The sequence below is a fragment of the Manacus candei genome, unplaced genomic scaffold (genome assembly GCF_025592945.1).
Source record: "Manacus candei isolate 608988 ecotype Guabito, Panama unplaced genomic scaffold, ASM2559294v1 h1tg000010l, whole genome shotgun sequence".
Lineage (NCBI taxonomy): Eukaryota > Metazoa > Chordata > Aves > Passeriformes > Pipridae > Manacus > Manacus candei.
Window position 1 is genome coordinate 6,210,096 of NW_026138058.1, and position 12,942 is coordinate 6,223,037.

The 12,942-nt window shown below is 42.5% G+C and overlaps 1 long non-coding RNA gene across 1 annotated transcript; it reads right to left on the minus strand.

The window, feature by feature from the left end:
• Positions 1–8,388: 8,388 nt before the first annotated feature.
• Positions 8,389–12,262, minus strand: LOC127466612 (uncharacterized). The gene is made up of 4 exons (XR_007902793.1): positions 12,156–12,262; positions 11,288–11,359; positions 10,834–10,980; positions 8,389–8,687 (listed from the first exon to the last, which is right to left on the minus strand). It is a non-coding gene; the product is annotated as an uncharacterized LOC127466612 (long non-coding RNA).
• Positions 12,263–12,942: the final 680 nt, after the last annotated feature.

The window sequence follows — 12,942 nt, forward strand, 5'->3', positions numbered from 1 at the left end:
ATTTCTGGTGGAGGGAATGGAAAGGAGAATGAAGGTGCAGCATTGCTTGATGTAGAGCATACTCTCCCACAAAATGTGATGAGAAAGAGCTTGGCAAGGGAAAAGGGGATGATTTTTAGAGCAATACTAAAGAATATTGGCAGAAGAATCCTTGTCTAGGATATGTTCAGCCTCATATTGAGCATGTCACGGGCACTTGACAAAAAGATCTGCCAGAAGGCAACAAGAAAAATCTGATAGCAGAGGAATCTATAATCAGCCCTTGCTTTTACCTGGTTCCTCCAGTCTTTCTTTTTTGCTGACAGCTCTACTGCCCTGTGAGAAAGCTGTTTAGCATTCATCCTTAAGCTGTCCCTGGACTCAACAACTTTCTATGGCAAGAGATTATAAAAAGAGGGAACTCATTGAACTCATTGAACTGTGGTGTTTTTTTTATAGGGATAACAAACATTCTACAGAACTCGCTTGGGAAAACCATTGTCCAAACACAAAAAAGAGTTTGGAACAGTTCCTTACCTCTTGGAATCACAAAAGCTCCAGGATTTGATGTTTTGAGACTGGACAGAGGTAGAAATGTTTGCTTTAAAAACAAGCATCTGAGACAAAAGCCTGAGGCACAGGGCAAACAGGGTTTGCACACAGGGGCCTCGAGAAGCCACAAAGACATAGGCAGATGTAAAAACTGAGCAGAGTACAAGTAACTTGGGCTTAACACTGCCTGGCAGAGTGACACAGGGACTTGAGTCACTGAAGCACTGGCAGGTGGGAGATAACCTGCAAGAATTTCCATGCCTCAGCCTAAAACTCATTTAACTTTTTCCTCCACATGTTTGGCTCAGCTTCTGAGCAGTAGCTCTCACCAAAGGCAAAGCAGGAGACACAAAGGAAGTGTGCAGCAGTCTTTAGTCTGGAAGGAGAATGCCTCAGAGAAATGGCTGCGTTTTGCATGTAGGCTGCTATTGGGGTGATCTTGTGAGACTGCAGAAATGGGGCTTTTGAATTATTTTAGTGTCAGAGCAGGATGTGTGAGGAGTGTCTTGGGAAAAGAGCCATTAAACAACAAATGAGGAAGAAAAACCTATTGGTTTTCATTAGCAATGTTAATTGCAATATGCATTTCTTCCTTGCTGAAAATGCTTTTGATTGTATACACGATTATTATCAAGCAAAAATTAACCTACGTGACCGTAATAGTTTTTGTGCCTGTCACATGTGTAGGGAGGGATTCCTGCTCTCTGGTTCTTTAATCTTTACAATGCAGCACTTTTAGCTCTAGAGAAAGACACTGTTTCTGTGTCTTTCTCTAGAGCTCAAAAACAAACCTGATGTTGATGTTTCAAATCGGAAAAAAAAAAAAAAAAGAGAGAGAGATTTGGAGCCTTTTTGAATCCTTCCTGGCTACTTCTGTGTATTTTTAGTTCTCTGAGACTTTTAAAATCTGCTCACACCAGGAAAACATATTTTCTGCTCCTCATTAAGTCTGATGTCAAAAGATGTTAGTGGGATATGTGATCCTCTGGGGTTAAGAGGAGTCTGAAACCATACAACAAAACACTTTCCCTCAGCAGTGTAATCTAAACCAATCTTCAGGTAAACAGGGCTATTCTTTTGATCTGTATGTGATCAGCTCATGTGACTAATCAGTTATATGACTCCTGAGGTTGGCAGTTTGAGTCACCAATTTCCAGCATTGCCCGATTCACTCATTTGGTTAAGCAAGTGCTGTGGCACAAAGTTGGAGGCAAAGTTTTTGCCCTTCCTCTTTGGTTGTTGCCTGATATATATTTAACATGATCTGTTCAGTCAAAAGAGAGTGAACTGTGGCCAGAATTACATTTAGTCTTACTTTGCCGTGGCTTTTTAGCAAGTAGTGTCAAATTTTTTACCTTTCCTAAGATTATGAGTTGGTTGATTTGCAACCAGAAGGGCTATTATATATGTATATATAACTGGAAATACTATAGCTTAAACCTCAGCCTCTGTAAAAATTAAGCAGCTTTCCAGACCAGAAGAGTCAGTAAACCATATATAGGTATGTAATATCTGCATATGCTACAACATTGTTGTCCTGCAGCTTTCACACAGTCTTCTCAGAGGTGCATGTTGCAAGATGTTATTATTTATCCTCTGTTTTGTGTTATAGTTGTTTGAAGTACTGAGGTGGACGTCCTAGTGTGGAATGTTGGATGAAATCTTCCACTGAGATCCTGTCAGAGTGTGGTTTTGAGTAGCCTCTTTGAGCAGCCCTTCCCAAGGTATGAGGGCAGGGGAGTTGCCTGCATTGCTCCCTTGCACTCTGAAGTAGATGAATGGCTTTGCCATGCTGTGGTTCTCCTGTGGACAAGAACTGTCAAGGGGAACCCTTCCCTAATAATGAAGCGGTAATTCCTGAACGTAATTCCTGAAAGTTCTGTCTAATTACTTTGATAAATTGTATTTAACAAAATTCTTAATTTGCAACTGGATAAACTGCTTCTCCTACTTTCACTGCAGTTTTATTCTGGAAAGAGCCATAATGGCTGTTAAAGCTCTGTAGTGACTGAGTTCATTGGCCCACCGGGTAGCAATAGCCCTGAGCAGTGAAGGTGGATATTTGGGTAAGACTGGCCAGAAATCTGAACTCCTGCTTGATTATCTAGATTCAAGCAAACTACTCTGGTTTGGGAAGCCTCTTCTGTAGCCCAGAAAAGCCACATTTGACAATAGGCTCCTGGTGTTCTCACCCATTAAGTCAGGCTCCCTAACACTGTTTGCAAGCACTAACAGCTGCTGTGAAAATAATGCCTGTGATGACATTAGGCACTAGCAGCTCTGTTTAGCTCTCTCACAGGGAGACTGCCTTTTTGATGCATCTATAGAGAACTGGGAAACTGAAAATAATGGAAGGACTTTCTGCAGTTTCCTCTTTTCTGACATCCAACAGCCACTGGATAGCACTGAGGATCCCGTCCTGTTCACAAACACTTCTAACATGCCTCACACTTTGATTTTCAGGAGTTCCAGAAATTGTCTGGGATGCTGAATTTGAGTTCTTTGTGTGCACAAGTGTAAGGATAGTTGCCTCAGTTCTTGTAGTTCAAACAATGGATCTCCCCTCACATACTACCCCCACCTTGGGAGTCCTTAGGGGTAACAGTAAATGCTCACTGGAAATCTCCACACAACTGTGTATGGATCCTCAAACCTGTTGCAAATGCATTCTGTCCTGTCACACTGGTGAGTAAAGAAGATGGTAAGTAGCCTTAATTGTTGAATGAACCTGCAAGTCATGCCAGTGGTGTCTGGCTATAGAGTAGTTTCAAAGGATCTGCAAAAGCATGGATAGCATACAACTGCCTTTAGATACCTGGTAGAACAAGGAGATGTTTACTGATTATCTAGTCAGCTTAATGTCCATGACTTCTTTTAAAGCTGTCCCATGCTGCAAGCACACAAAATATAGCACTATGTCTTCAGAAACCCAAAAGAGCAAACATCTTAAGGTATCTGTAGATCTCTGACCTTAAAACACCTTACCTTGTCTCGATGAACTCTGGTGAGGCATTCAGATTTGTTTCTAGTGCAAATGCTACAGGTTTGAGCCACAAATACAGAATTAGCAGGTTTTAGGTGTGTTTGACCCACTCAAAGCAGCCAATGTAGTGGTGTATTTGGAACCATAGATGGATGTGAATCTCAATAGCTGCAGCAGAAATAATTTTTTATGGGTTCTGTCTCAAACTGTGTAGAGCTGAGCCACCAGGATTTTGGGTGCATTTGTCCTCTTGGCACCTCTTTACCTGCCTTGAACAAGTTTAAACCCCTCCTCTTAAGCTCTAGGTTGTGTTTGATTTTATAATCTGAGCAGCTTTCCAAGGAGAAGACCCTTCAAGCTCCTGGTGCCAGACAGTTTGATCTGCTTTTGAGGGGCAAGCCAGAGCTGGCAAGTAGTCCAACAGCCGCATAGTCTCAGTGTGAGGACACCAACAAGGAGTGGGCCCTGAGACGTGGACCCCGAAGGAAGCACAAGGGAGAATGGTGAGTCAAATCCCTCTCTGGGGAGCGGTCTGGGTGGAACCTGGCTTCACTTGACTGTGATGCCAGTGTGCCTCTGACAACAGCTGTCCAACAGAGTGGTCTGGAGTCGATGGTGCCTTGTTGCTCAGCTCTGCAGCTGTGCCAAGTGAAAGACAAAGTTGGGGTATTGACAGTCTGAAAGAGCTAGGAATCGAAATATCAATGTGATTAAGGGAACCAGGTGCCAAGCGCTTGATCCTTTTAAATTCTCTTTGGAATTCTGGATTAAAAGGATTGTTCTTCTCTGCTTTGTTTCCTTAGAGTTTCAGCAGATTAAAGCAGGACAGAGTCACTTTGTGAAAGCCTTATCTGCAATACACTGACTTTCAGAAAGGAGTTTCAGACTATATATGCAACTAGTATTCGAAAAGTTTGAACACTTAGGACATCATTTTCTGGTACCTGTTTAGGTGCTTGTTCCTGCACAGCAGATACACATCTAGGCACTAAACCACCTGAAAGTTCTCAATGTCTCTTGCACTGCCAGTTAGTTGCATCCAAAATCAGATGTTAAGGAATTCAATAAATCTTAAACTGTGCACTCTTAGTTCATGACTTCACAGATGCTACATGTGGTTTGTTCTTACTAAAACTGCACAGTACTTTAATACAGACAGGAAATTTGAGAGAAGAAGGTAACCTATTTATCTTTTTGAATAAAGAGACTTGATGCTTTCATATGAATACAAAGTATTGAGAGGTTTAACAGTGAGATGTGACCAAAATTCCATCAAGCATTGACCCGGTTTAGAAAAAGAGATGGTTGTGGAATACTGATTTTTTTTTTAAAGTGACTGTTCTTCTGAGAATACCATAACTTCATTTTGAATAGATATAAACTTTGCCAGTTGTTTTTGATTTTGCAAGGGCCTCAGAATTCTGCAGTCAATCTGAACTCAAGATTGCTGGATATCCAATGCCTATGAGAACATTGTGTCCAGTGTGACATTCAAAGTACCCGGACAAAGTCCCAGTAGCTACTGCAGCTGTGTTTGATGTGGTACATAGCTTTGCACTGCCACAGAGATTTGGGTGCCCAGAGAAATGTTAACATCGTTCTGCTTTGAACCAGTATGTTTTTACACTTGATTTGCTCTTAGTTGTTTTGACTGTGTCCTGTCAGTGGACACTCCCAGCTCTCTTATGTCCAAAGTGCTTGTATCTACATACTTTTGATTCCTGAGAAACTGTAGTTGCTCTTTGACAAGTTAATGAAAATAAAGACTGCATACACGAGGATTTTGGGACAGGAGGGGAAACAGTTCAGTTTTACTTTCTGTTGACTCGCGTGGCTGTCTGGCTCTTTTGACAAAACCAACTATATACAGAAGTGGAGGCTTTTGATGAAGCAAGTATTACTTAGCTATGGTGTAGTCTCCTTCATTGTGTGATTTGAAAGATGTTACACTATCAGAAATCTGCTGTCTGTGGAAAAGAATCCTTCGAGTTTCTATTCCCCCAAACCTGAAGAATGTTAAATTGACAAGCTCTGGGTTGTGTGGACATATTTCAAGGTTCTTGTATCTGCAGAAGTAAACTGAACATGGTCTAAATTTCTCTAAGTGATAAACATTCTGCTTCTCATCAGCTGCAACCCTACAAGCTGTGAATGTGGGGGTGTGTGTTTCTGTGGGTGGGGGTACACTAACTGTTGTGACCTGCAGTAGATATTAAGTTTGTTTGCACAGCATTGTGTATACTGAAGCAACAGATGTCTGCATGGGAAAAGTTGGTGCTTCATTCTGAGCAGCTGAGCTGACATGTTCTCACATCTTCTGGGTTCCTTTGCTTCTTCAGCTGTTCTGTATCTAGTGTATGCAGACTGAGACACCTTGTGCTCTGACCTTGCAAGCTGATATTTTTAAAAATAAACTTGTGAGGTGTGGGTGAAAGAATTCTTAAAGCACTCTTGTAAGCAAAAATCAGGATGGAGCCAAATTTTCCCAAACACTCCTGCATTGTGGCAGTACCTGAACCAATAAGCCAAATTCACCCAAATTTGCAGAACTGGGAAGGGACAGACAAGCCTCCATGATGCTGTCTGAGAAATAACCCTCCATGCACAGCAGCTGGGATGCCAGAACAGAAAGGCTGCATTGCAAAGTTGCAATAGAAAGGGCTGCTGTGTTCAGGTGAGAGGGTGACCTGGTCACTGTGCACTGTCAAGCAACCAGAGATGGTACCATGAATCAAAGAGAGCCCAGGGTCCTGAGGCATGTGCAAAGATGTCACAGAGCTTAAGTAGCATGAATGACAGTCAAATTGAATTTCCACCCTGAAGAAAAAAGCTGATGAACACTAAATGGTGAGAATTGAATTCATGTTACCAAGTAATACAAAGATGCCAAGGAAATCGTAGCGTGAGCAAGTAACAATCACTAGCATCAACATCTCCCCCTTTCATATTGTAAAAGAAGTGAGACAGGTCAAGGGAGGTGATTTGTATTTGGAAATTTGGCAGAAGATAAATCCCACTGCATTCCAGCCGGTGCTGGGAGATCAGAGGGGCTGGGTGCAGCTGGGCTTCATTTCTGGTTCTGAGCAGTTGGGCAGAATAAGTCTGGTCAGATCCCAGGGGCACAAATAGCGTGGGTTACGCCATAAATCTGGCCACATTGATGATTGCAGATTTATAAATAGCGTGGTTCACAAATTCAACACTGTAAGTCTAGCACAGTTCAATAAGAAGTTATACGATCACAGACCACAGAGGCACGTCTGCCCAAAGCTGATCTGTGATGGAGGTCTCTTCTTGGGAGAGTAAGGGAAAGCCACACATGGCCTGGCTCTGTCATGTCTGTCCTCTTTACAGGAGAAGCCTATTAACTAATTTTTAGCTTGTGAAGAGCAGATCCTGCGTAGCTTTGGGGAAATTGGTAAGCTAATGGTTTTTGAGATCAAGGTCATGTTCAGAAGACACTTTCACTACCACTTACTAACTAGTGCCTACAGATGAACTGTAAGAACACCAAATCTGCTCCTGTTAAGTCTCCTCTGATTCAACTATACAGTATCATGACAAGACTTCTGTTTCTAGATAACTTTGCAATAGAAATAGCAGCTTTTCTCTGGTTATTCTCTGATTATTCTTCCCCCCCAGACTGCATTTCTTTTGCACCTTTGCTTGTTTGATCAGGTCCAGATATAATCACTGACTGTCACCAGTACTCTTATCATTGACACTACTGTGGAGAGTTGGATTGAATTTGCATAACCATTTCTGTAACCCAAGATTTTCAAAGGAGGTCTAGCTGTATGGAATAAATCCAAGAGCCAACACTAATAAAATTCTTAAAATAAAAGGTATTTTCAAAGCCAAAGCTGCAATGTAATCCAACCTAATTTTAGCCATCCACAGGACCAAGTTCGACTTCCTTTGCTACAATATTTCTCATTCTTCTTCCTTGTTAGATTAACTTCAAGTAAAACTCATTGCCTCTAAAAGTGCTATTTGGCTGCATGTAGCTCTACATCCACAGGAGGGGGCACTTGAATAAAATTTTGAGCACTTTGCCGAATATCTCTGTTTTCATACATCTTCTTTTGTGGGGAGTGATTCTATGGTGGAGAAGGGGAAGAGCTAAAAGGTGATGAAGGTGCATGGACACAGACTGAATAGCCCATCAAGTCATGAGGATGTTGTAGAGCTCTTCCAACAGGAGGATCTTGCACCGTTTCAGTCAAGCTTTGCTTCAAATGCATTTATTCAATGCACAGGCAAAAAGTAATCCATTAAGGGAAATAAAACACCAAGTCATACTGCTCCTTGGTCTGAAATCTATGTTCTCTGCTTCAGTGGGCAATATGGCATTTTACAAGGAAGCCTTTGTTTTATGCTTAACATTCACAAACTGGCATCTGAGCTAGACTAAAGTGCAAACTGCTAGCAGTTCAACAGCCTGAAAGATCTAGAGTTCTTAGTCTAGTGCAGTAAACTGCACTGCAGTTTCACATCAGCTTTTTTTAAAAAGGTAGTCGTTTCAAATACCTGCCTGGAGTACATCCATGTTTCCTGAGGGGAGCAGTAAGTGAAGGAAGACATTCTTCCACCTGTGCATTACCATGTGTGCACTTTAGCTACACTGATGTGTCAGACCTTTCTGAGTGACCAGGGCTTAACTCAGCTTGAGAAAAGTAGACGTCCAGCTCTGCTAGATCATGGTTTTTTGCCCCTCTCTAGAGCCTCTCTGGTCTTTTATGACTGACCAGGGTGCAGAATCTTGGAAGAACTGATTTCTAGCTCCTGTGGACTTGAAGATTTTCAAAGCTGAAGCGATGAAACAAGCATAAATGCCAAGCTTAAATGCCAACAGGACTGAGACTTACCTCCACCAGTAGACTCAATGGTGGGTTCCTGTACAGATTTACCTTCAAAACGTTTATTATTCCTCCTTCCACCCTTGCTTTTGTCCAGTTTAAATCCTAAATTCTGAATGCAGACACTCTGTGCTGCTCATGGATAGAGGAAGGATGCTGTATGCAGTATAGCATCCAGGGATCTATTTCTGTTTCCTCAGGCTTGTGCATGGAATTGCAGTGAAGATGTTTCAGTGGAGATGAACTACTGCCACAGCATGAGTACTGCTCGTAGATTCAAAGCTTCTCCTGAGCCAGAACAAATTCCTTCTAACCTGGGTGGGGAGAAGGAAGAGGCGACTGCTGATCTCAATAATCAGACTGTTACAACAAGGAGAGGAAAAAATTAGAGAGGAGGTATGCTTTAACTAGCAAAATTTCTTGTAGAAGAACAGACATGTGGCTGGATTGCTTGTTTGCTACTTCCCACTGCCCTCTGTGCTTTCATCTTCTCTTAATGATAGCATGGGTTGCACTTGTAAACCCTCCCAGCAGTGGCCTGACTATGCTCTCTGACAGCAGCAATCAAGTTCCAATTTGTCTAACAGCTAACACTTCTACCAACGCTGACTGACCGCAGAAAGAACAGAATTGGAGCAGTTCAGGCTCCTCCAAAAATATCACCCCAAGAGATTGCTGTAGGAGAACCCCATGATTCTTCATCTGAAGGAGAGAACACTTATTAGGGCCAACATAAACAGACGCAGAACCTGAGGCAAGGAAAGAGACACCTTTTTTTGCTTGTGTGGCATCTATGGGGGAGAAAGCAGGACCTAATTTTCCTGGTCCCACGTGGGCTGGTTGAGCCTAAGCCTCATTGTTTAAAGTTATGCCAAATGCAATTCTGTTGATGTCTTTGATTTCTCACAAGACATTTCATCCTGCTTCAAAGCCCTCAACCATTTGAGAACTATTCAAGGTCAGCTACCACCCCACATCATATTGCTGCTTCTCAGGGAAGGCATCTGCAGAACTGTGGCTGTTTGTTGTATCTGTGACAAAGCTAGGACAATTTTCTTTGATTTTTTTTTTTCTTTCTTGAGAGAGACAGCTGCTTGGCTCCACTGACAGCAATGCAATTTGAAATTCCTGAGACTCCAATTAAAAACTAGATCTGTTTCCAAAACACTGTTAAGGACACACCAGGGGGTAAGGATTTAAATTTATTGTCACAGATATAAAGCTTGCCTCCTTATTTGTGGTAGAACAGTAAGGAGAGTGTATCACAGACAAGCCTTTCTGTCTTACATAGTAAAAGCCCCTGAACAAAATGGAGACTGCAATTAGTGCTTTTCTCCTTGTGAGATGTCTAGACTACAGGCTCTGGTGAGACAAGCATACCATTAAGAGTGGTGATCTAATAAAACAGCTGGCAAACTTTCTGTGTCGACTCTGCCTTTCGTCCAGCTCACTTGCTTTCTATGAGACACTCAGGACTTGACGTTCCCAAATGTGTGCCATCTCTCCCTGTATCAGACAGCCAAATATGCAAAATTGCTTCTTGCTATTTCGTTTCAGTATGACTTGAGAAGTAGACCCAGTAGTACTTTTTGTCTTATGAGTATTCACTACTGTGATCTATCAAAAAAAAGGGGATGATGCTGTGAGCTATAGCAATTCATAAATAGGCTTTGCCTCAGCTCTGCCTGAGCCTGCTCTGCCAAAACCTTCAGCATCTCCTTGACTCTGTGTATCTTGATGGTCATTACAGTGGAATTCTGGTGAGGTCAGAATAATTAAGCTAAATCTTCAGTTGTCTGAGAGCAGTCATCCTTTTCCTGAGTTGTGAGTGGGTATAGACATGAACCCAGACTTCACCAAGGGACAGGAAAGCAGCTGTACCTATGGGTACCAGGTAAAATGCTGCTCTATGACTGCAGCTGATGCACCACTGATTGCCAAAATCAGATTTATAACAATTGTTGGTGTCAAAACTAGTGAGATGCTTGCAGATCCCCCTGCATATCTGGGCTCAAAGAGGATAGACCATGATTTCAATGAAGAATTCAAAGGAAGGCATTAGTGTGAAGAGAGTAACAGGCCCCTGTGTCTGTTCATCATGGTGCGTGGTGTCCAAGGCAATCAGGGTCTGGTTCCAGCCCCAAGGAGATACAGTTTGATCGCAATCACTGATTGTAATCACTGACACAGGACACTTTAAACATGTTTGAAAACCAATCTTTAAGAACTTCTAGATATAATCAGGGACATGACATCCAGAAACCGAGGCTCAGTGGGAGAAAGGCTGCCACCTGCTTGCCGTGTTCATTTGTTCTTTCCCTACTTATTGTTATAAAAAAGGACTCTAACTTATGTGGGGTTTCAGTCTTGGTACTATAGCTGTTAATTTTTACTGTTCTCTCTGCAGGTGCTTCTGAGCAGTCCTTAGGCAACTAATGCCAAGATTTCAGACACTCTTACCTTAATTCATGCAGATTTGTACCAAAAGAGGACAATTGATTAACTTTTCATCTTCACCTTGGGGTGAAACACAATGTTATTCAGGGAAGCCGATTCTGAAATATGATTTTCTTCTGAGGAAATTGCAGCATCTCTGCAGTTCTGAGTCTGTCACATTACAAAATGCAAAGAACAGAGGGATTTCAAACCCAGTAACAAAACACTTCAGCAGCTCTACCTATTTCACACCCTCCCTTTCCACCCCCATTTTATTGGATTATTCCTTTAAGCAGAAGTAATGGCATTGAAAATAGCTAGGAAGATCTTGGAGAGAAAGGGAATGCCTTATAATGGATTGAGAAAAGCAGAACCCAGCATTCCTGTAATGAAAATTGAGGAGAGTAATTTTGCTCCTCACCGCAGACTGTGTGTTGGTTCCCCAAAATGAAACAGAAATCAATACTTAATAGAATACCCTTCCTTGCCACTTGGTTCTTCAGGAGTACTCAGATTCAGATCTCCCATTACTCTTTTTCTGGGATGCAGCCTGTAACAAGAAGTTTAAAAAGAAAAGTTTTTCTTTTTTTTTCTTTTTTTTTTTTTTGTTTTCTCTCTCTACTTTTTTTTTTCTTTGTAGCAATCTGAGCTGTTTGGGGGAAAAAAAAAAACACAAAAAAAAGAAAAATTGAAAGGAAATTCAATAGCCTGAGCACTTCCAACACTTGATTCTACTGTCAAGGACAGGAAAACTTAGCTGCAATTGATAAATGATTTGTTCAGATTTGACTTCCCTCTGTAAATTTGCAGCTGACACCAAGTTGGGGGGAATGTTGATTTGCTGAAGACTCTGCTGAGGGATCTGGGCAGGCTGGATCAATGGGCCAAGGCTGACGGTGTGAGGTTTAGAAGGCAAGTGCCAGGTCCCACTCTTTGGCCACAACAAGCCTATGCAGTGCTACAGGCTGGGGACAGAGTGGCTAGAGAGCTGCCGGGTGGAAAATGTGCTGTGCACACCTGGATGAACATGAACCAGCAGTGTGCCCGGGTGGCCAAGAAGGACAACGGCATCTTGGCCTGCATCAGGAACAGTGTGGCAGCAGGAGCAGGGCAGGAATTGTCCCCCTGTACCCAGCACTGGTGAGGCCACACGTCGAGTGCTGTCTCCAGTTCTGGGCCCTTTGGTGCAACAAAGACATTGAGGTGCTGGAGCAGGTCCAGAGAAGGGCAACAGAACTGAGGAAGGGTGTAGAGACTAAGTCCTATGAGGAGAGTCTGAGGGAGCTGGGGTTGTTTAGCCTGGAAAAGAGGAGGCTCAGGGGAGACCTCATACTCTCTACAACTACCTGAAAGGAGGCTGTAGCAAGGTGGGGATCAGCATCTTCTCCCAGGCAACCAGTAACAGGACAAGAGGTCAATAGTCTCAAGCTGCTCCAGTAGAGGTTCAGAATGGACATCAGGAGGAATTTTTGCATGGAAACGATTGCTAGAAAGGACTCCCCAGGGGTTGGTGGCGTCACCATCCCTGGAGGTGCTCAAGAAATGACTGGATGTGGCATCCAGTGCTATGGTCTAGTTGACAAGGTGGTGTCCAGTCATAGGCTGGACTCAGTAATCTCAGAGGTCTTTTCCAACCTAAGTGATTCTGGGATTTTGTGACTTGAAAATAGAGGTTCTAAGTCATTGAAGCTTTACCTGGTATTTGCTTGACAGGATTCTGGTACAAAGAAACCAAAAATAAAGAGGAGAGTCTAGTGGAAAACTGGATAAAATACACTTGCAACACAGATTTTATGTCCTTTCAAGAGTCCACTTGCAAGTTTTACTGCCTTCTTCTTATTTGAAAAGTTGGGTCAGGAATGATGAGACAATCAATACCCAGAGCAGCCTTTTCAGTTGCTGTGTATAAAATGGCATGAAACCATAGGAAGCAGGGAACAGCTGCTGAAATCAGATGATGGACAACTGCATTTCATCTGACCCCTTAGGCCAAAGATGGTAGAGAAAAGTCTGTTATGGCATTCTCAAGGACTCTAAATTTACACTGACCATTGGGATATTTCATTTCAGGAAATGTTCATGAATGTGATCTGATGTACCAGATCACTACAGTCCTGAATGCTTTCCAGGAAG